Raw genomic sequence first — 23,907 nt, forward strand, 5'->3', positions numbered from 1 at the left:
ATCCATCCAAGTAGTTGCCTGTATCTATAGTTGCTTTTTTTTTTTTTTCTTCTGAGTAGCATTTGATTGCAAAGCCTCCGCTTAGAGTCAGGCGTGTACCAGGCACGTTATGGGATGATAATAACAGCGAACGACTGGGGAGCCCTGGCCTGGTGTTTCTACATATTCATTCGTTGAATCTCTCAACATCCCGCTGGGGCAGCTATTAGCATCGTGTCCATTTCGCAGATGGGGAAACAAGCCCTGGAGAGGTTACCTAGCCCACCCCAAGTCACGCAGCAGGTAAGTTCAAGAACCTCTTGTAAGGTTAGAGAGCAGTCCGACCTTGCTTTTCATAAATAATCATAAATGTCTCTGGTAGGGAGATGAAAAATTTAACTCCCCTGGAAGTGCCAGTGACAGAGAGCATTCCCTTCCAGAAGCAGGCGGTGCTGGGGACTGGGGCTAGGGGTTTCCCCTCCCCCATGTCACTAAGGACCACTTCCAGATTTTATACCCACTCACACACACCCTAGGAGAGAATGAAGCTTTACACAAATGCGATAGCTGATAAATAGGAAACATCCCCACCTCCACCCATCCTGCCTAGTCTCAGCGCTTGGGAAGGGGACCAGACCTGAGAATTTGGGATAAACTACCATGAATCCCAGGGCTGCCAATCTCAGGCCTCCAGTAAGGCAGTCGTCAACAACTGTCTTACCCAGCATCCTTCAAAGCCCTTCATGTCCCCCCCTCCACTTTTTTTGGAACCATAACTGCCTATAAGCATAGATGTGGATTCTAGGAGTCATCTCATCCCAGAATTGGGTATGTGGGGAAACTGAGGCCCAGAAAGAGAATGGAATTGCCCAAAGACGTACAACCAATCAGCAGCATTTCCAAGACGATGGGCCCTTCCCTTCACGGACTCATTCACCCAACCGTCCGTTCAATAACTACTGGACTGACTGTGCGCTAAGCACTTTTCTAGATGCTGGAGACAAATGATGAGTAAGATACAGTACGTGTCCTCATAGGGTTATAGTTTGGGTAGGAAAAAAGACATGAAACAAAAGATCATGAACAAATAGATCACTTAAAGCTATAATAAAGACTGTAAGATTGTCTTAAGACTCACAGCATGTGCCCCTATAAGCCCCTCTGTTTCCATCTCCTGAAGGAACGAGGGTGAAGTTTCCTACAGCCACAGATGCCTCCATGGGCTCTCTACATAAGGTCGTGCAAAACTATACTTACATAGTTCAACAGCATTTTATTATAGATGTCGATGCTGCCTTCCAAATATCACTAACAACCTGTTGATGAGGCAAAGTGAAGTCAATTGGTCACCGCGGTGGAGAACACAGTCTTGACAGAGCTTTAAGAGCATCTGAAAGAGCAACAAATAAGGTGAGGTTTGTACCGAGATTCTAAACTCTGGCTTCAGGAGTTTGCCAAGAGGCAGGAGGGGGAGTTGGTTAGAATTTGGTAACTGCCATGATGTAATAATTTAGGAACTGATGGAAACAGCAGGGTGATTTGACGGGAGGGTTTTGAAGAGTCTTAGGGTATAAAATGTTGTTGGATGTTTTCTACTGAAGAGTTTATGGGATATTCCTGTAATGAACAATAAAGTTAATTGACTGGGCAAAAGTAGTCATAGAACAGTAATGTTATGCTAATGCAGACAACAGACGAATAAAACCATGTGATTTTACTGTAGATACTAAGCCATGATGGGTAGATGATTTTGGTTCTCCTAGAAGTAATACCTGTTCTGAGGGCGCCTGGGTGGCTCATTCATTGAAGCGTCTGACTTTGGTTGAGGTCATGATCTCACGGTTCATGAGTTCGAGCCCTGCATTGGGCTCTCTGCTGTCAGCACAGAGCCAGCTTCGGATCCTCTGTCTCCCTCTCTCTCTGCCCCTCCCCCACTCATGTGCACCCACTCTCTCTCTCTCTCTCTCTCTCTCAACTATAAATAAACACTTTTAAAGAAAAGAAAAAGAAGTACTACCTGTTCATTCTAAGCCAGCCCAAAGAGGTAATAATAATAATAATAATATCCCCCATTCCACGTCAATCAGTGAGTGTTAGGAAGGCATAAGGAGACATATTTTACAGATGTTCAGCTCTCAAGCGGAGGGAGGCCAAGAAGCTCACCTGAGGCCTCTGGTTCAAAGCAAGAGAACCAGGATTCAAGTGCAAGTCAGTGTGTCTCCATCTGCATTCTATTGACACCCAGCTAAAGAAGGAGAAGATGAAAATTACCCATCATCCCATCATGCCATCACCAATAGTCAATGGTAACCCTCTGGTGATTACCATCTGAATCTTCTCTGTGCATATGTGAACATACATAATTGTAGTAATAGTTCAATTCGTTTTACTCAACTGTCTCAAGTTCTTTGATCAAGTTGTGTTTTTCTTTCTTGCTGGTCCAAACCTTGGTGCCTTTCTGGGTAAACACTGCAAAGTTCCTCTGGAAGCCCCCCTGCCTCTCGCACAGTTAGCCATGCCATTCAAATGGGGTTTACCACCCTACCCTGCCCTCAGAGTGCCCACGTTACCCTGGTCTGGCCACTCGACTTGGACTTGAGTTAAAGTGATTGATTCTGGGAGTCATGTTATGCAAGCCAGGCCAATGAGAGTCTTCCTAGAAATTTTCTGAGAGCACTGAGGAGGAAAGTCTTGCTCCTCACCTTCTTCATCAGCTCTACTGTTTCAACCTTTGTATTTGGGGTAAGTTGTTCATTGGGCCCTGAATGTTCTTTCTCCCCAGTCCAACTGAAGAACTTTACTTCAGACTGAAAAGCTCAAATTGAGGGTCTTCTCTGTGAAAGCTACTTGCTTCCCAACCACCACCACCTAAACCACCATTATCATCACCACTGCCATCACCTCCACCACCACCTCCAGCACCTTCACCATCACCTCCACCACCACCATCTTCTCCACCACCACCTGGACTGAGCTAATCATGCAGCCTTTGTGCCATTCCAGAAAGGTTATCACGTACTTGCCAGGGGCTTTGCAAGCTGTTTGTGCAGGTTGTTTGTATACTCACTGGACAGGGAGCTCCTTGAAGACAGGGATCTTTTGATGGAATCCTGAGCCCCCAGCAGTTTGCACGTGGCCTTGCCCACAGCAGGCAGCACACGATCACTGACCGATGGAACGTGAGATTCTGGTGTGACGCAGATTTCTGCGCAAGCAGCTGTGGTAAGGTTCTCAGCTCACTCACAAGTACTATGTTGCTAATGATGATGATGATGAGGGGGAGGAGGAGGAGGAGGAGATCTATCACTTCATGCCAGTCATTGCGCAGGAGTCTGCGAATTGAAGGGGAGGCCTGGGCAGGCTTCCAACCCAGGGATTTCTCACTCGGTAGCCTGGGAACTCCTGGGAGGCTTGCACCGACCTTGGTTCAATCAGAGCTCCCGCCCCTGAGTCTTACCAAACAGGAACCGGAAGTCAGCCAATATTTGTTAAGTGAAATGAGTTTTTTGGTTTTTTTTTTTTAATATTTTTATTTATTTCTAGGAGAGAGAGAGAGACAGCGTGAGCAGGGGAGGGTCAGAGAGAGAGGGAGTCACAGACTGAAACAGGCTCCAGGCTCTGAGCTGGCAGTCAGCACAGAGCCCGATGCGGGGCTCGAACCCAGGAACCGCGAGATCATGACCTAAGCGAAAGTCGGACGCTTAACCGACTAAGCCACCCAGGCGCCCCAAGTGAAATGAGTTTTATTCCCATTTATTTACTCTTTAACCTTAGAATGAGGTCCCCTAGTAGAGTACTTTTCAAATTTCAGGGGGTACGTCAGTAATTCCTTGGACGGCTTGTGAAAAAAACCTGATTGCGGACCCGCACCAAGAGTTTCAGATTCAGCAGGTTGGGGTGGGTCTGATTATTTAATTTCTAACAAGTTCCCAGATGGTGTTGATGCCGCTGGTCCAGGGACCCCAGTGAGAACCACACTGCCCCTGTGGGAGGTGGAAGGCACCGGGACTGTGCACGGAGAAGCCAGAAAGGACCACACTTCCCCACTCCATCTTCTCCCATCCCGTTCCCCACCTCAAAGGGCCTCCCCGGGGTCCACCAGGGCAAAGGTCAGAGGTGTCATCAGCGTCCAGCCTAGAAGCCAGGACAGGGGCCGGGGCGGACCCTACCTGGGGAAGGGGAAGATCTCTGGGTCCGAGGGGCCTCCTGTTTAGCCAACAAACAGACGGGGCTAAATCCCCAACTGGACCTGCTTTTTCAGTAAACACGGTGCAGGGCCGCCTGTGTAAACACGCATTGTCTACTGGAGGATTAAGAGGAGCAGGGCCTGGGCTGTTTTTTCTTTCCTCCTTTCTTCCTTTTTTTTTTTAAGCACTGAGAAAAGCCATTAAGGGATTAACACCCCGATTTATGAAAATGGAGGATGATAAAGGAACAATGGGGTGGCAGCATTGTGTAAACGACATTGATTCATTTCAGAGACAGGACTGCTAACTGGGAGAAATGGAGAAATAAATGGAACAATGAGAAGATGCTTTTACCAGCTTGTCATTAATTAGCCGAGAGTACAATTGTTTTATTGTCCTTTTTGAAAAATACAAAATTGGTAGGAAAATACAAGCAGTGAGCGAAGTGATTATTCTCTGTCACCGGCTGACATCTGCTTTTCCTTTTCTTCCAAAGCTCTCGCCTCCGGAAGTGTTTCATAAGGTAGGAGAAGAGACATCTCCCCCACTGCTGAAGAAGGTTCTTGTGAGGGGTGGGAGTCCAATGAGCCTCCCCCTTACCCCCCCCCCACTAGGACTCCTCCAACTTCTTGGCAGTGGAGGGTGGGCTCGACCCTGGTTCTTTCTGGCCTTTGCCAGTGAGGGAGTAGGTGGGAGGTGGCCTCCTGGGAGGTCTCCGTAAACAGGTGGGAAGGGGCAGGGACCTGGTGGCGGCGGGNNNNGGGGGCGGGGGGGGGGGGTGAGCTTCCAGGGGCAGGGAGGCCAGCATGGTGTGCCCCCACGGGCCCCCAACCTGGGCTTGGTGGCTGGGCCAGGCCAGCACTGCAAGCTCAGATGAGCCCCATTTCCTATACGGTTGGGAGCAAAAGTTTGAAATATGCCCACATTGGGATGCATGTGATGAACGGGCTTCTCCAGATCAGGAAAGTGGGCTCAAATCCTGACAGCAATGGCGCTTCCAGAGCCGTAGACCATCCCAGCCTAGCTTTGGGGAAGACACAGGAACACAGTTGTGGGACCATGAGACTCTAGAGAAGACCCCTCCAGGCCTAGAAGCTTCCGGTAGTATGAGCTGAAGGGACAATGCACGGCAGAAGATTCAGGTCCTGGAGGCTGGCACACAGCCAGTCTGTGGGGGACTCCCGATGGATTAAGTTGGGCGTGTGCTGTCTGGACCGTCCTCACCCAGCCAGCCCTGGCTTGAACCGTGCAGTGGGGTCGAGCTGAGGCCCAGTCAGCCCTCCATGTGTAAGGGCCACTTGGAAACGGGAGCGCCCCGTGTTCAGATTCTGAGGAGTCCGATCTAGAAAACGTGGCCAACTCTGGCTATTTCTAGAAAGAGTCAAGCCATCACGGAAGGGTTAACAGCCCTTATAAAGAAGCGGGGCTCACAGAAGCAAACAGGGTGCCCGGCAAGGAGGCTGTAAACAGCTTTCCCATTGTTCTTGCCTTCTGTGACTGTTGGCCATTGTTTGGCCTTTAATCTGGAAACACTATGGATATAAATATAGCGATCTTTATAGCATTGTATCTTTGCAGGCAAAGATGAAACAATGCATCTTTGCATCTCAAAGCTTTATATTTACATAAAGCTATCTTTATTCGGGAAGATTATGTATGTATGTCTCAGATAGAAATGGTGAGCTGTCTTGGACTCTTATCCATTCACACCACCCGCTCCGTGTCCCCTGTGTGCCAGGCACTACTCTAGCGCTGGGCGTAGAGCACTGAACAAACAAGAAACCCCCCCACCCCCGCCCCCGCCCGCTATAGAATTGACATTGCTGGGGTATGAAAACAGAAAATAAATATCTAATGATAGAAACCGGTCACATAAGAGTTAGGACTGCGGAGAAAACTGAAGCGGGTCCAGGCGGTAGGGAGCGGGAGGAAGTATTCTTTTCTGTGAGGCGGTCAGGAAAGGTGGCAGCTTAGGTGACCCAGGCAGAAGGCAGAGCCAGCGCCCGGAGAGTTTGACGCTCCAGCAAGCGCCCGTGAGGCTGGAGGGACAAAAAAGGAGCAAAGTTCAAGACAAGGTGCTTTTAAAGCCATTGGTGTTTCCTCGGAGGGCAGTGGGGGCCACTGAAGGGCTGTCAACAAGGGGTGGCCTAAGCTCATGTCTCTGGCTACAATGCACAGAACAGCCCAAAGACTATGTGTGTAGCTAATATCCTCAGCTTGACCATGCATTCTAAGGCGCCGGCAGCGAGGGGCCAAGCAGGTGCTAAAGGGAATGGACAATAGAAAATGGTGGCAAGTATGGCCAACAGGAGCCCGCTTCCTTCTCTAAGGCGGCAGGCGCTTGTCAGTTCCTGCTGCTTCTTGACCTTGAGAGAGATCTTGCCACCTTAAAGTGAGGCTGGATTCTTAAGCGAACTCAGCTGATTTTAAACCTTTTACAATCAAACAAAGCAAACTTGAGGCCAGACAAGCCATCTGTTTCTATTCTCCCTAAATCCCTCACCAGGCAAGGAGAATTCATGCAATACATCGGCTCACCCTTTGTTACCTGGCTTCCAGGGAGCTCAGGAGGAAGTCTAATTTTAAGGCATCATTCTCCTGCAAATCATTGGCAAAAACCATCCTTTCTTCTTCCAGTTTTCATTGTTGCCTATGATCTTGGGACACCTGGGTGGCTCCGTGGGTTAGGCGTCCAAATTCGGCTCAGGTCATGATCTCGAGATTCACGAGTTCAAGCCCTGCGTTGGGCTCTCTGCTGTCAGCAAAGAGCCCGCTTCAGATCCTCTGTCGACCTCTCTCTCTCTGCCTCCCCCCACTAGCTCGCACACTTTCTCTCTCCCAAAAATAAATAAATATTTTTAAAAATATGATCTCAAATGTCCAGTTGTGGAACGTGTGCTTTTTATCATAAACAACCTCAAATTACATGAAGTGAGGAGTGATTTCTAGCAAAATGCCACTGTAGGAGAATAGCTACACTCTATGGCAACCGTGTGCTCNTAACAATATTTGATGAAATATTCGTGTTGTTTGTGAGGTCTGGGCTCTCGTGACTGTAAGTGTCCCCGGACAGAGCTTGCTGTCACTTCTCTGCATCTGCCTCCCCCCGGCCCCTCCCCCCAGATTATGTTGCTGCCATTCCTCCCATTCCTAATTATTCCTGTTCTGCCCATGATTTGAGTGGAAATGGGCCCTGCCTTCAACATTCACACTCCCAATGCCAGCTCAGCCTGCCTAATGCTTTGATTCCCTAGAAAGGCACCTCTGGCTCATGCCAGTTGGAACCCACGGGAGGGGAAATCATTTGCATCTCATGTGCCAATTCTGGTCAGTTGGAAGTGGCTATCAAAAGCACATGTGTTAAGAAGGAATCTGAGGTCATGCTTAGGTTAAGTAGGAAAATGCAGGCTGGTAGATTAGGGATGTCTGCTGTCATTAGCAATTAGGCCTTTTCCCATGGTGGGAGGAGGGGCAGGGCAGGAGTTATTCCAGCCCTTTCTAACAGAATCACATACAGGGGCGTAGGTGAACCCAGAAGCCACCAAATGCAGGCGGCCCCCCATTTTGTTCGGTCCACGGCTCTCAGCCTTCGGTGGTAAGAGCCCTGGATTCAAATTCTGTCTGTCACAGGGGCGCCTGGGTGGCTTAGTCGGTTAAGCGTCCGACTTTCGCTTAGGTCATGATCTCGCGGTTCGTGGGTTCGAGCCCCGCGTCGGGCTCTGTGCTGACTGCCAGCTCAGAGCCTGGAGCCTATTTCAGAGTCTGTGTCTCCCTCTCTCTCTGACCCTCCCCTGCTCACGCTGTCTCTCTTTCTCCTAGAAATAAATAAAAATATTAAATAAAAAAAACAAAAAACAAATTCTGTCTGTCACAGAGACAACTTTGCTAAACCTTTGTCAAGTTCCTTAACCCCTCTGAGCCTCAGTTTCCTCATCTGTAAAATGCGGATAATAGTTGTATCCTATTTCACGGGACAAAGGGGATGATGATTAAATGCAAAGACCTTAACTTGGTTACGGTTAAGTCTAAGTGGTCATTCAATATTATCTATTATTGCCGTTATTATCAGGATTTTTTGGAGAGTCACTGCTGGGTCTGCCTGTCCATAGCTCTGTCAACTTTCCTCATTCTGTGTGTTTCACCACATCCTTGCATCATGCCCTACACCCAACACCCTCCCCTCCCGTCTCACCAGTCACTGTCTCCGGGAGATCATTGTCTTTCGTGCTGTTGGGCTGTTGCGAAGGCTCAGCTCCCCCTCAGCATCCTGCCCTCCAGCCCGCCGCTGCTCTGTTCCCGAGGTTCCCTCCAGCTGACTCTTGGGAAACCCACTGAGTTCACTGGACCCTCCGCCATCTTGATCCAGTCATGGCCCCTCTGCCCCTGTCGGTGGGAAGACTCAAGTACAGCCAAGACAAGAATGGCAGATAGTGAGACTGTCAGAGGCAGGGGACCCCAGTGTTACCCACAGCACCTCCCCAGAGATTCCTTGTTGACTGACAGGTGGTTGAGGTACAGTCTGTGGCCTTAACTGTGTCCTGCACTAGACTATAAACAGCCTGGGGGAATGGACATATCACGGTCGCCATATGCCCTCTGCCCAGGCCCCAGGGGGCACTCAGGAAAGGTTTGGCAGATTCTTCCAGAAAAGAGTTAAGATAGCAGGGCCGGACCACTTTAGCTCTACAGGTCTATGCTTTTCCGTCAGTGAAAAGGGGTAAAATTGCTGTTATTTCACTGAGTTCTTGCAAAAGCATATGATTTACTTATAAAAAAAAGGGAAAATAGGGCACACTTATGGTTAGTCCTCCTTAACGATATTTCCTAAACTTTGCATTAGTCAGCCACTGACTGAAGTGGATTCATCAGCACCCTTCTTCAAGGGACAGAAGCCCAACGTCCACTGCCTTGGGCCAAACCAGTGTAAGAATGACAATAAGGAATTTATGGGCTCACACAGATGAGAAGCATCAGAGGCAAAATCCTGGCTCCGCTGGCATCCCGGCCTATTGATCTGACCCTGGAGCCAGGCGTCCTAAATTCAAAGCCCGGCTCGGTCACCTTACAGCCACAGGCTCTTGGGTGAGCCACTCACCAGTCTGGAGCCTGGTGAGTTTCCTCCTCTCCTCAAAGGGGATGGTGATGATAGAGCCGACCTTGCAGAACCCTTGTGAGGATCAGGTGATGTGATATATAAGCGTTATCATAGCGCCTGACACATAGTAAGCTTCTAGAACTATGATTTCTTAGCGGCTATTTTTGAATACTTATTCTTTTAATCAGCCAACTCATTAACCTCCATTCACCACTTTCTGAGTCCTGGAAGGAGCAGAGCCCACCTCTCTCAGGCAAAGGATTTAAAAAATGACAGATACCCACCCTCCTGAGATCCCTTGCAGCCAAAAAGGAGGCGTGTGCCCTGTGCTCCACCAATCAGAAACGTCTGCCGAGGTGATTCCCTGGGAAAAAGTTGGGCCTGGGAAGCATGCTTGGGGCAGTGGTGGCCCTCACAGCAAGGTGGGGTCTCTGGGGGACAGCTGCGGTAGGGCCACCCCACAGGGTCGGCAGTGCCTCTCTGTGCGTGGAGCGGTGGCATTCGCGCCCTTGCCGGACCTTTCCATTAGATGATAAGGGTGCCTGCCTGCTGTCTGTCCTCTGAGCCTGGGTCTCCAGGTCTCCCTGAGCCAGTGGTGAGCCTCTCTTAATTCCTTTCCTGCCTAAGTCAGGCTGAGTCGGCTTCTTTTACTACATACCCTTCCTGATTCAATAATGCAGGGCAGAGGCTGTTCTCAAAGCTCTGGAAAGACTTCAGCTTGGATTCTTTGAAATGATTCACCTCCTCAAGATGCCTCTTACCATGACCAAGCCAAAGTAGCATGCCTAGGTGCTAGGACGCTGCAGCTGGCATTGACTCACACCTTCCCACCCCCCTCGAGAGGCCAAGAGCTTGTACGCAGCCAACACGGTCACCAAGAGCCCTGGAGGCTGTGCTCTGCCCACTACTCACCCCACCAGGGTGCTGCCTGCACTCTCCAGGGAAGAGGGGGTCGAGAGGAAGTCATGGAGGAGGTGGGGGGGACAGCGGAGAAGCTCATGGCAGCTCTGCACTTATGGTACTAGAATCAAAGACTAAGATGGCTCGGGCACAGAAAAACGTGGCCAGTACAGCCTGGTGCCCACCCAGAGACAGCTCACTGGAGAGGAAACCAACTGCAGTTTCAGGAGGCTTTGAAGGTCCTGGCAGATTGAAATCAAGCAGCCGGATGTCTTCCCGCAGTGGTTATATATGCATAGCTTCTGAGCCACAACCTGTCGTGGCCACCAGCGACCATCCTTCCCTTTGAGATGGCCAAACCGCTGTGGGGAGCTAGTCCTGGTGAGGGGTGGGGGGAATTGGGTTTATTCATTGGCCTCAGGGCCAACAGCAGCCATTGGAATTACCCGGAGGACCTGTTAAAATGTGGATGGGGGGAGGGGGCACTGGTGTGGCTCAGTCCGTTGAGATCCAACTCTTGATTTCAGCTCAGGTCATGGTCCCAGGGCATGGGATCGAGCCCAGTGCTGGGCGCCATGTTAAGCATGGAGCCTGCTTAAGATTCTCTCTCTCTCTCTCTCTCTCTCTCTCTTTCTCTCTCCCTCTCCCTCTCTCCTTCTGTCACTCTCCCCTGCTCACTCTCTTTAAAATAAAATTTTAAAAAAAGCAATTGCAAGGCCCCATTTCAGAGTTGCTGATTTGGAAGGTCTTCGGGGAGGCCTGGAGAATTTGCATTCTAGCAAATTCCCAGGTGATGCTCATACTTTGAGAACTATTGATTTAGGTTGAGTGACTTAGAGTTTTTTCATCTATAAAATGGGCAAAGTGACCCCCCTCACCAGATGGTCCTCAGTGGCGATTACGTTCATGGGTGTGAATGGAACGGTCTACATCTGAGTTGTTCATGATAACGCTAACAGATGTTTGCAGAATCAAGCTGGCGTGCGGCTATGCAGTCATTAAGGAACATGAACCCCCATAATGTGCTTGCACTGCTCAGACCATGGAAGTGTGAAAGGGATCCCCACCACCCCAGCAGCAGCCTGTCCATGAGACTTCTCATTTTACCCTCAAAACCCTTTGGTTTAGTACCTTTATTTCACACAAGAACAAGTTAGTTCCAAGATGTGAAGAGATGTCCCAGAGGCCACCGGTAATGGACACTTCCCTGGGTGCCTGGGCCTCTCCCAGTTGGCCCTAGCTCTTCTTCTTGGAATTGACTTCCCACCCTCAGGGGCTGACTGGATGTCATCTTCATGCTTCGTGACCCTGACATTCTGGCCAGAGTTGTTGGATCAAAGGTTGACCTTTGACCTAAGCCAGTCCAATTAGTACCGCCCTCCTGGGAATGTAGACCTGCTCCTAAGAGACAGTGACCGGGTGGGTTAACCAGAGAAGGGAGAGGAATAAAGGGAATAAAGCGCTCTCTCTCTCTCTCTCTCTCTCTCTCTCTCTCTCTCTCACACACACACACACACACACACACACACACACACACACAGAAAGCATCAGAGACAAGATCCAGAGTGTGCTGGAGCTTCTGAGTTCCTGTTTCCAGTAACTTCCTGGGACCCCACTACCTTCCTAACTCCGGATTCCATATTATAGCATAGTAGAGAGTAAAGGTTTTTTTTTATTTTCATTGTAAGTGAAAGAAAACATATCAAATAACCTTATATAACAAAGATATTACTGAATGTTGTTCATGTAACTAAAAAGCCCAGAGGTGGCTCTGGCTTTAGATGGGGGTGGTTTGGTAACTAATATTATATGAGCAAAGATTCAGTTTCTCTCTGTCTCTCTCTTCTGCCTTTTGTGATGAGGAATTATTCTCAGGAACCATACGGTCCTTTGCAGCTCTAGGTTTTTCTTTGGTGGTAACAAAATGGCTGCAGTAGTTCCAGCCCTCACACCATAACCTAAACTATTTAAAGGAAGAGGGAATCTCTTCCAGTCGGCTGTGTACAAATCCTCGGATTCACTGTCATTGCCAAAACAGGGGCCACGTGCCCATCTCAGAACTAGTTGAACGGGGAGATAAGACATGATGGTTAGATTGAATCAGGCAGGATTCTCCCTTGGAGCCAGGGCTAGGGTCTTATTTTCCCACACTACATGAATGAAGAGGAAAGTAAGGGTTCCCCAAAAGACAAGCAAGCATTTTTGGTGGAGACAGGAGGCAAGGGAGAGATGTTACAAAGACGACCAACACATTCCCACTATATCCTATAGCCTTAATAAATGTTTCTTTGTAAAAAAAAATATTTCTTGAGTCAATTTCTAACTTTTAACCAAGGAGTCCTAGCTAGCAAGGTATATATGATCTTCCCCCCTTTATTTCAACTAATTTATTCTAAATCATTCCTGGGAGCTCCCAGGTTACTCTGCCCAGTTTATGCAAGAAGAGAAAGAAGTCAGATCACTCATCAGGGGAACAAAGTCAGATTTAAAATAATTTAATGTGTATTTAAAATTTTTTTTAATTATTTATTTATTTTGAGAAGACAGAGTGTGAGTGGGGGAGGGACACAGAGAGAGACACACAGAATCCAAAGCAGGCTCCAGGCTCTGAGCTGTCAGCACAGAGCCCGACCCAGGAATGGAACTCACAAACCGTGAGATCATGACCTGAGCTAGAGTCAGACGCTTAACCGACCGAGCCACCCAGGCACCCTGAGAAAGTCAGATTTGATCAAGCTCCCTGTCTCTATGAAAATATAACAGAAATGTAGTTATTGTGACCAATAATAAGATATAAACAAGATCTAAAAGAATGAGTCTCTGTAAAATTATTAGGATAATTGAAAATATTTTAAATGCAAATCCTACATATTTCATAATGGTTCATTAACTTATAATAATCCATTTCAATCAAGATCTTGTTGCTTGACTGCTACTGAACACATCTTAGTTTGAGTCATTGTGATTTTTTTTAAAGACTTGTTTTACTAGATGTCTTATATTCCTATACTATTCCTATAAATATTTGCAGAGAGGAAAACTTGCAAAATCTTACTCCATGAGACTAGCACATAACGTTTCAGAACCATCACAAACGCTGAAGCCATAAATAATGGTGTATAATTTGCAGGATGGGTGTAATTGCCCAGGGAGAAAATGCCAGAAACAATAGCCATGCGCCCTTTTAGGAAATGCTGACTCACCAATGTGCGCGGTGGCAGAGTGCAGCGTTGTGTGGATAACACACTGAAATCTCAGAGTCAAGGAGAAAATTGAAAGCGTTGGGCTTTTTGCACGAAGACGTCTTAACAGTGCATCTGTGTCTGCTCAAGAGGAATATGGGACTAAAATTGTGTTGAAACGTGTACAGAAGCCCTTTCAATTCACTTAATTTCAAAATCCCAGCTCTAAGAAAGCACTGCAGGATACCTGCTTGGTGGCATTTTTCTCCTTGGTGGTATGTGAACTGGCCAGTTAATAGCATCTTGGATTTGACCATCTCATAACCTAAAAGCTCACGCAATGTGCTTCCACGTCACTGTTATTCTCGTTCCACTTACTTTTGCCACTAAGGTCCATTTTCCAATACCTCATACACTACTTTCTTTCTCCCCCCTCCCCCCATATATACACATCACAGCCTGAGGAGAGTGAACCTTTCATGTTCAGCACATTCGCTGGTATGGGCGTTATTTGTGGTTCTATGCGAAAGGGTACGTACATTTTACAGACAATTTTACAGTAGTACAAACGCAATTATATTGAAACGTTTCCTGTGGTTGAACACCCCATTTCCTCCGTGAATCTCAGGTCTGTAAAACAAAACATAGGAACCATGTTCAAACACACTACCGTTTACGGACAGGCACTGATAGCTCGCATGCAAACGGAGAACAGATCAAATAAACAAATGCTTAGTGGCGCCCAAAGAACTGTAAACAAGATGCGAACAAACAGTGGGCACATTTACTTCCTGCTCAGGCATCAGTTCCATGTTGGTTGATCTTCTGCTGTGTCTTCAAATGCCTCCACCTGGATGGGATTCATCAGCCAAGTCGCCTTCCATCTCTGTTTCTAGAAAATCAAGGCTGGCATTAATGCTAGAACCATGTGAAAGCCTGATCGTGCCTCTTGGCAAATCTTTCTTCTCGTTCATGGCTGATCATTCCATTACGTCATAATTATCATACAGCTATAGCGTAAATACATAGTTATTTCCATCTCTCCATCCAGATGGTCGGTTACACGATAATTACAGTATGTTTGTACTTACTGGGTTTAATTACCAGATAATCAGGAAGAACATGCAAATTGCTAGGTTGTTGTTACACAGTACATTGAACCAAGTAAAACCTGTGTATTGCATAAAAGTAAACAAGCTCGTACATGGGATTGTGCACTGTAACCTGTGACGGCAAGAAGGCCGGAGGTTTGTTATGGGGCCATTGTGCGGGTTAGCATTACACTTGCTGAGCTTGGATTAATGTCCAGATTATAATGAAATGTAATAGGAGACACTCACGCTGCCACACCCGCCACGGGAACAATGGGGGACTGGCCACAGGAGTGGCCGAATAAGGCGCCAGTTCTTGGCTCTGGAGTCCTACTCCGTTCCAACCAAGTGCATTCCAGAGTCACGTGCGCACATCTATTCCCAGCCCAACCGTGTACCTGCCCTGGTTGGCAGAGAGAGACGGCAAACCACCTACCAAGGAAACCCCTCCCAGGAATAAAATGTCACTCTGGGTAGAAGCCACCTTAGGGTTCCCTGGTGTGTCCATTCTGCCACAAGTACCATTGCTAAGAGTCACCCCAGGCTCCAAGGGGAGCTGCCTGGGTCAGTGTCTTCTGATTCCCATGATCAGATCACTGTCGCATGTCCTGTGATTGGGTCACCGGCACGGTTTGCTACCTTCCCCTTTTGACTTCCACTTGAAATTCCATGTTGGTCTAAAGAAGCCAACTTCATCTCCTGCTCTCAGGAGCGAAACCTATGACCTTGGCAATCATCACCTGCCCTCTCCCTGCCTCCAGTGATTGGTTTAGAGTTGAACATACGCGTCAAGCCACTGAATCCACTCGTGGAATAGAACATTTTCTGATTCCAGGAACGAGACATTTTCTCTTCCCTCCTATGTACGACCAAATCTGAAACCTCAGAAGCCACGGCAACGCATCGTGCAATTGTAACGGAGAAAGTGGGTCTTAATATCGTTGAGCCACAGGTTCAAGCTCTACCTAAAACCTAATCTATATTTTCCAATTACATGAGTGAATAAACTCTCTTTGTTGTCTGTGCCACCAAAATCTGGGTTTTTGTTATTTACAATGAGAAGTGTAATAACTTACAAAGTTGCCTGGCATGCCACAGAAAATCTCATAAATTTTTTCTTCTGTCTCACTGCCCAGACATGAGCAGCCTTCATGTTCTGCTCTATCATTTTTTTCTCCAGTTTAATGAGATAAAATTGATGCATAACATTTAGTTTTTTGGTGGGCATGATAATTTGATATATGCACATATTGCAAAATGATGACATGGTTGCAAATATTTTTTTCTTGGGATGAGAATTTTTAACATCTACAGTTTTAGCAACTTTATTTATTATTATTTATGATTAATTATAATCACCATACTGTACATAATATCCCCAGAACTTATGTATCTTAAAACTGGAAGTTTCTACATTTGACCACTTTCACCTCCCCGCCCCCCACCTCTTGCAGCCGCCCATCTGTTCTCTGAATCTATGAGTTCAGGTTTTTGAAGCCATCACACATAAGCAAGATAATATATTATTTGTCTTTCTCTCTCTTATTTCACTAAGCCCTGAAGGTTCACCTGTGTTGTCGCAAGTGGCAAGATTTCCTTCTTTTTATGGTTGAATAATATCCCATTATGCATATATACCGTATTTCTTTTCCCATTCATCTGTCGATAGACACTTACATTGTTCCCGTAACTTGGCTCTCGTAAATAATGATGCAGTGAACATGAGGGTGCAAATACTTATATACTTTTTGAGATAGTGATGTCATTTCCTTTTGAAGTCGGGGCACCTGGGGGGCTCAGTCAGTTAAGCGTCCGACTTCAGCTCAGGTCATGATCTCACAGCTTGTGGGTTCGAGCCCCACATTGGGCTCTGTGCTAACAGCTAGCTCAGAGCCTGGAGCCTGTTTCAGATTCTGTATCTCCCTCTCTCTCTCTGACCACCCCCCGCCCCCACCTCCACTCATGCTGTTTCTTTCTCTCAGAAATAAATAAAACATTAAAAAATTTTTTTAAAAAATGAAATATACCCAGAAGTGGAACGGCTGGATCATAGGGTAGTTCTATTTTTAGTTTTTTCGGAACCTACATACTGTTTGGATAGTTGCTGCACCAGTTTTACTCCCAACCATAGTGCACANCATGTCATTTCCTTTTGAAGTCGGGGCACCTGGGGGGCTCAGTCCGTTAAGCGTCCGACTTCAGCTCAGGTCATGATCTCACAGCTTGTGGGTTCGAGCCCCACATTGGGCTCTGTGCTAACAGCTAGCTCAGAGCCTGGAGCCTGTTTCAGATTCTGTATCTCCCTCTCTCTCTCTGACCACCCCCCGCCCCCACCTCCACTCATGCTGTTTCTTTCTCTCAGAAATAAATAAAACATTAAAAAATTTTTTTAAAAAATGAAATATACCCAGAAGTGGAACGGCTGGATCATAGGGTAGTTCTATTTTTAGTTTTTTCGGAACCTACATACTGTTTGGATAGTTGCTGCACCAGTTTTACTCCCAACCATAGTGCACAGGGTTCTCTTTTCTTTACATTCTCCCCAACACTTGTTATCTTTTGTCTTGTCTTTTTGATGACAGCCATTGTAACAGGTGTGAGGTCATATCTCAGCTGGGTTTTGATTGGCCTTTCCCCGATGAGGAGTGACGTTGAGCACACTTTCATATACCTGTTGGCTATCCGTGTGTCTTTGGAAAAATGTCTATTCAGTTCCTCTGTGCATTTTTAAATCCGATTGTTTATTTTTTATTGTTGAGTGGTATGAGTTCTTTACATATTTTGGACTTTAACCCCATATCAGATATACGATTTGCAAATATTTTCTTCCATTCCGAAGGTTGTCTGACACATCGTTTCTCAAGCTCACGAACTGATTGCTTTTCCTGCGGACTTGAGATGGCATTCCAGCCGACCTATGGGAAAGGCAGCTCCATCCCTGGGAAAAGAGAAAGCTTTCTTCATCCATGGGTGGGGGCTGGGAGAGGCACACGCGTCCAGGTTTTGCTCTGTTTCCCGTAGAGAAGTCTGGGTAGAAGGACCTACAGGCAAATCGGGTGGAATATTACATGTGGCGACTCAGAGTTACAGGCCATGATGGACAGGAGCCAGAGACACTGCCAGCAAGCCCACAGAGACCACTGACTTACAGGACTAGAGAGGAAAGGAAAGTGGGGAGGGGCCTTGGGATAGATACGTGGGGTGGCCCCACACTTATGGGTGAACGGCATACACTGGATCATTCCTGAACAAGGGGCTTTTATCTCCCTCTGAGTCATGACTTGAGGCAGCCATATCAGGCTGGACATTGACTTATCCCCCACTCATTACCTGTCAAGGTATAGAAGGACAGAACTATCCCAGACGTCGAGTCAAAGATACATACACCCCATGTGGCCCTTGCGCTAATCCGTCTAGCCTCCTCCAAGTGAGGCAAACAAGTAAACAAGCAGTTGCCACACAACATGGCAGTTGCCAGTCTAGAAGAGAGATGAGATGTAGTGCGCAGATGCAAGGAGACAAACCAGCCAAATTCAGGTTCAGGGACAACTTTCTGCAGGAAATGACATTTGCATGAATACCAGAGGGATGAGCGGGAGGGGAAGTGTTCCAAGCAGAGGTGAGAGCATTTGGCAGAGAGGAAGAGACAGACTTCTGGGAACAGGAGGGGCCCATGGAGCAGAAGGGCAGTAGGAGGGGTGTGATGGGAAGCACAGCCCCCTGGGCAGGGAGTTCACGGTGTTTCTCAAGGGCAGTCCCTAATAGGCGGAATGACATGATCAGCCCTGGCCCACATTTTGTCTTGAATGTATCTCTAAGCTACTTTTCCAAGGTCTTCTTTGGGGCCGTAAAGGGTAAGGGGACAGCACCAAGAAAGCTCGAAACATAAGTTCCTTATAAAATCCACGTGCGGCAGAAGTGAAGCCCCACCCGTGGGTTTCAGATGCACGTGCACTTCAGCCACAGCCCCCTTTGCACAGCTGTGTGATGCTCAACATGCCGTTGGAACACTTTCGATAAATCTTTTAAACTCTGCTTTTCCTTGAAGTAGGAAGCCTTGTCATCAGAGTGTGATTAGCTTGCAAAACAGCATTTTCCAGACTCTGTTCATGAGGCTTGATGGAGCCCCCAGCCCTGCCACATACCCTGCTTTATCCTGGCCAGGAGGGCTGTGGACCATGAGGCTATATCGGTAGCCTCTTCCTTCCTCTTCCGACACTAAAGCATGAGAGGGACATTAACCCAGGATGCTGTCAGAATAGGAAAGGGCACCTGGGTGGCTCAGTTGGTTGAGCATCTGACTTGGGCTCAGGTCATGATCACATTGTTCCTAGAGTTTGAGCCCCGCATGGGGCTCTGTGCGATAGTTGGAGCCTGGTTGGGATTCTCTGTCTCTCTCTCTCCCCAACCTCTCTCAAATAAATAGAAAGCATTAAGAATAAAAGACTGTACCTTGAGTGTGGTGGCTGGGGTCTTCTGGCCCAAGACAGATGACAAAGAAGGGCAGGAAGTAGATTTTCATTTCCATGAGTTGGCCTCTGTGACATTTCTATTTTTTAAATATGACTAGCCATCATTATCAGAGGTGGAGGAGGAGATTCTTAGCAAGAATAATGATCTATAACAGCACTGGACAATAATGGCTATCAGTCAACCAGTTTTTAGAAGGTGCCAGGTCCAGAGCTAAGCATCTTCCATGAATCATCTCACTTTATCCTCACGATAACCTTGTGAGCTGGCCAATATCATTGTTCCTATTTTATGGATGTGAAAAACTGAGGCCCGGAGAGGTGAACAGCAGCAGATGCTGCTGGGAGGATCTGAACTCAGGCCATCTCACTGGAAGGTCCGCAATATGCTTGCCCCATGGGAAATCTATTCCTTATGAACTCGTGGAAAGTCGGTCCCAAGGCCCCCTGGGCCGTAGCTTCTGTGCTGCCCAGTCTAGGACAGAAATCCGCCTGCTTCCCGAAGCATTTCTCCCTGGTGAACTCCCCTGTTAGAACCACAGGGCTGAGCCAAGAGAGGTCCAATCACCTGGGCCAAGTTTTCATTAAAATGTGTGCGCGTTTGGGGGCTTAATGATTATTTTCAGTCCCGGTTCCTGCTTATTTGGTTTGGGTTTTGCACGATTAATTAGGAGCCTAAATTAATGAGAAGGGAAACACGTGTCCAGCTGGTCCTCCCAGATGTTCCTGGAAACAAACTCTCCAATTTGCACAGCATGACAGTGTAAACATGACTTGGGGAACTCGCTCCGCGCTGGTTCAGTACCCAGCACTCCTGGCTGTGAGGAACAGGTCTTGTCTGGAGGGTACGCTTTCCCAGGTCTGAAATAATGTCTTCCCCTGTGCTGGCTGATGTCGTTCTCTGTTACACTGCTCGCCTGAGTCCCGGGAAGAAGGAAGTCTCGACTCAGAGCAAGAGATGGAAACGAAGGAAATGATGAATGAGAAAAGCCACTCCTCATAAAGATGGAGGACAGAAAGTTCTCCAGATTTCACTGGTGATGTCACTCTCACCGGTGTCCTGGGGTACAGAAGTCCAGCTTTCCTTTCCATCCTATCCCTGTCTCCCTTTTATCTTTAGGATGAGAACAGACCAATCTCTCGATTCCAGTTACATCCGGTTTGGGGTGGTGACTGGATGACACTCAATCAGAATCCGTTAGAATCATCTGGTCTATGGCGTGAAATGCCATCAGGGGACCCTCCCCATCTGTGGCCCACACTTACAGGAAAAGTATCACCAATATTGAAGTGGACAATACTAGGAAGTCCACAGAAGATCAGGGGGTTTGACACTGTCTCTCTTTCAATGTATTGGGCACCTATTTTGTGCAGGTGTGAGGCCCTGGGGCTGTGAAATGAACAAGGTAGGCATGATGGCCATCCTCAAAGAGCTTATGGTCTGGCTGTAACTCCTCAATCAGTCACAACCCTGACCAAAGAGAGACACTGATACGGTCCAGAAGGTCCCTTGGGGAGATACATAACCTGAATATTATTCAGTCTTACAAATTCTTTTGGGAAAGTCAAATTGCAATCACAATGAGATGGCCTATGTTCCTGTAAGCGTGACATGCCTAAAAAGTAAGGCTTTACCTAAAACGTAAATGCCCTTTACTTAAATAAGGAATGAAATTCTGATGCATCCTACAGCATAAAGGAACCTTGAAGACATCGTGCTAAATGAAAGGAGCCAGACACAAAAGGGCAAATATTGTAAGGAGGGACCCGACAGTTGTCAAATTCATATTGACAGAAAAGAGTCATTGCCAGGCCCTGGAGGGAGACAGGCCTGGGGAGTCAATGTTTATTGGGTAGAGCTTCAATTTGGGAAGATAAAAAAGTTCTAGAGATGGATAGTGGTGATGGCGGCACAACATGGCGGGTGTACTCGATGTCGCGGAACTCTGTACTTACAAATGGCGAAAATGGTAAATTCTCTGTGCGCTTTACCACAATAAGAAAAGAAGGAAGAAGATCTGTTAGGTCTCACTGGACACAGTTTCTGGAGCGATGGGCAGGTTGGGAGGAGCCTCTGTAAACAATCTCCCACTCTACCTCCCTGCTGCACGCCCTTTATTCAAGTCAGACCGTCACTGATACACAGAGCATTCCTTCAACAACACATTCCCGGATACTGCTGTAGGCACGGGGAACACAGAGGTCATCAGACAGAGAAGGTCCGGCCCTGAGGGGCTTACATTCTAGTGTAAGTCACCCAATGAGCAAGTAAATTGCAAACCCCGCCCCCAACATGCTTCGCCCCGGCCCTATTTACACTTACATTTTTAAGTATATATCACTTTTTTGTGCTGTTTAAACTTAACTTTTATCACATCTAACATAATACCTGTGTTACTCATTTATCCAGTGTGCCTGTGCCTGTCCACTAGAATATAAGCCCTATTAGAATGATTTTGTTGGGGTAACCCTGAGCCTGGCTAGAATAGTACCCATCACATAGTAATCGTCCATATGTGTGTAAAATAAATGAAAGTAAACAAAGATATTACCAGCATAATTTGTGACTGTCAGAAATATTTTACTTTTTATTTTTTCAGTAGTTTTTTTTTAAGATTTCATTTTTAAGCAATCTCTACACCCAACGTGGGGCTCAAACCCACAACCCCAAGGTCTAGAGTTGTAAGCTCCACCCGCCAAGCCAGCCCCAGGCATCCCTGTCAAAAATACTTTAAAGATAGTTATTGGGGCACCTGAGTAGCTCAGTTGGTTAAGCTTCTGACTTCAACTCAGATCATGATCTCCCGGTTCACGGGTTCCAGCCCTGTGTTGGCCTCTGTGCTGACAGCTCAGAGCCTGGAGCCTGCTTTGGATTCTGTGTCTCCCTCTCTCTCTGTCCCTCCCCTGCTTGCACTCTGTCTCTTTCTCTCTCAAAAACAAATAAACATTAAAAAAAAGATAGTTATTTTTTAGTTATGTTAAAACATACATAAACCTTAGCATTTTAGCCATTTTTAAGTGTACATTTCAGTGGCATGAAATACATTCACCTTTTAGTACCACCATCACCACCATCCATCTCGAGAACTTTCCCACTGTCCCAAACCGGAACTCAGAACACAGCAGATTATAACTGCCCGTTGCCCCTCTTCCCTCAGCCCCTAGTAACTGCTGTTCTAGGTTCTGTCTCCATGAATTTGACTACTCGGGTAAATGGCATCATACAATACTTGTCTTTTTGTGACTGGCTTTTTTCGTCTCGCATAATGTTTTCCAGGTTCCATCCATACCATAGCATGTATCAGAATTTCATTCCCTTTTAAGGCTAAATAATATTCTATGGTATGTATATACCATATTTTATGTATCCCTTTCTCTATTGATGAATCTTTGGGTTGTTTCCGCCTTTGGGCTGTTGTGAGTAATGCCGCTATGAACGTAAGTGTACAAATATCTCTTTAAGGCTCTGCTTTCAATTCTTTTGGGCGAATGCCCAGAAGTGGAATTGCTGGATTATATGGCAATTCTGTTTAATTTGGGGGAACTGTACTAATGCTTTCCACAGCGGCTACACCATTTTACATCCCCACTAGTAATGCACTAGGATTCCAACTCCTCTATATCCTCACTGACACATGTTACTTTCTGCTTTTTCAAAAATAGCCATCCTAATGGGTGTGGGGTGAGACCTCACTGTGGTTTTGATTTGCATATCTCATAATAATTAATGATCTTGAGCACCTTTCCATGAGCTTCTCAGTCATTTGTATACGTTCTTTGGAGAAACTTCTATCCGAGTCCTTTGCCTATTTTCAAACTTGGCTTTATGGTTTTGTTGTTGAATTGTAGGAATTCTTTACATATTCTGGATATGACTCCCTTCACAAATATTGTCTTGAAAATTTTTTTCTCTGATTTTGTTCATTGCCTTTTCACTCTGTTGATAGTATTGTCAGATGCACAAAAACTTTTAATTTTGATGAAGCCCAGTTTATCTATCTTTTCTTTTGCTGCCTGTGCTTTTCATATCATATTGAAGAAATCACTGCCAAAGCCAATGTGTCCTTATGCTTTTCCTCTATGCTATCTTCTAAGAGTTTTATACTTTTGCCTCTTCCATTGAGATCTTTGATCAATTTTGGACTAATTTTTGTGTAAGGTCTAAAGGTAGAGCCCAACTGCGTTCTTTCGCCGGTGGATACCCAGTTTCTCAGCACTGTTTATTGAAACAGTTGTCTCATTCCCATTGAATGGTTTTGTCACCCTTCCAGAAAATCCTTTGATCATTCATTTGAGGGGTTTTCTGGACTGTCTATTCTTTTTCATTGGTCTCTATGTCTGTCTTTATGCCTGTGCCACACTGTTTTGTTTACTGTCGCTTTGTAGGAAGATCTGAAATGAGAATGTTAATACCTCCAACTTTGTTCTTTCTCAAGATATGTTGGCTCTTCAGAGTCCCTTGATATTCTATATGAATTTTAGGATGGAGTTTTCTGTTTCTGCAAGAGCATAGCTGGGATTTTGAGAACAGTTTAATCAAATATGTAGATTGCTTTGGGAAGTGTTGATATCTTAACCATATTGAGTTTTTTTTGTCCACAAACACTGGAGGCCTTCTTTTGATTGATTGATTTTTTATTAATTTTGTGGGGAGAAGAGAGAGAGAGAGGCAGAGAAAGAGAGAGAGGGAGGAAGAGAGAGAGAGGGAGAGAGAAAGAGAGAGAGAGAGAGAACGAGCAGCAGAGCAGCAGAGAGAAAGGAGGACAGAGGACCTGAAATGGGCTCAGACACTTAACTGAGTGAGCCACCCATGTGTTCCTCTTCTCTTGATTTTAGTCGTTAATTTTTTCAACAGTGTTTTGTAGTGTTCAGTGTACACATCTTTTACCTCCTTGGTCAAATTTATTTAAGTATTTTCTTATGTTTGATGATATTATAAATGGAATTGTTTTCATGATTTCCAGATTTTTCATTGTTAGCATATAGAAAAGAAACAATTTTGTG

The 23,907-nt window shown here is 46.4% G+C and overlaps 1 long non-coding RNA gene across 1 annotated transcript; it reads right to left on the minus strand.

The window, feature by feature from the left end:
- Positions 1-13,863: 13,863 nt before the first annotated feature.
- On the minus strand, positions 13,864-22,014 carry LOC144220905 (uncharacterized). Its single transcript, XR_013331896.1, has 3 exons — positions 21,954-22,014; positions 14,132-14,235; positions 13,864-13,973 (listed from the first exon to the last, which is right to left on the minus strand). It is a non-coding gene; the product is annotated as an uncharacterized LOC144220905 (long non-coding RNA).
- Positions 22,015-23,907: the final 1,893 nt, after the last annotated feature.

Source organism: Crocuta crocuta, unplaced genomic scaffold (genome assembly GCF_008692635.1).
Source record: "Crocuta crocuta isolate KB4526 unplaced genomic scaffold, BGI_CrCroc_1.0 scaffold124, whole genome shotgun sequence".
Lineage (NCBI taxonomy): Eukaryota > Metazoa > Chordata > Mammalia > Carnivora > Hyaenidae > Crocuta > Crocuta crocuta.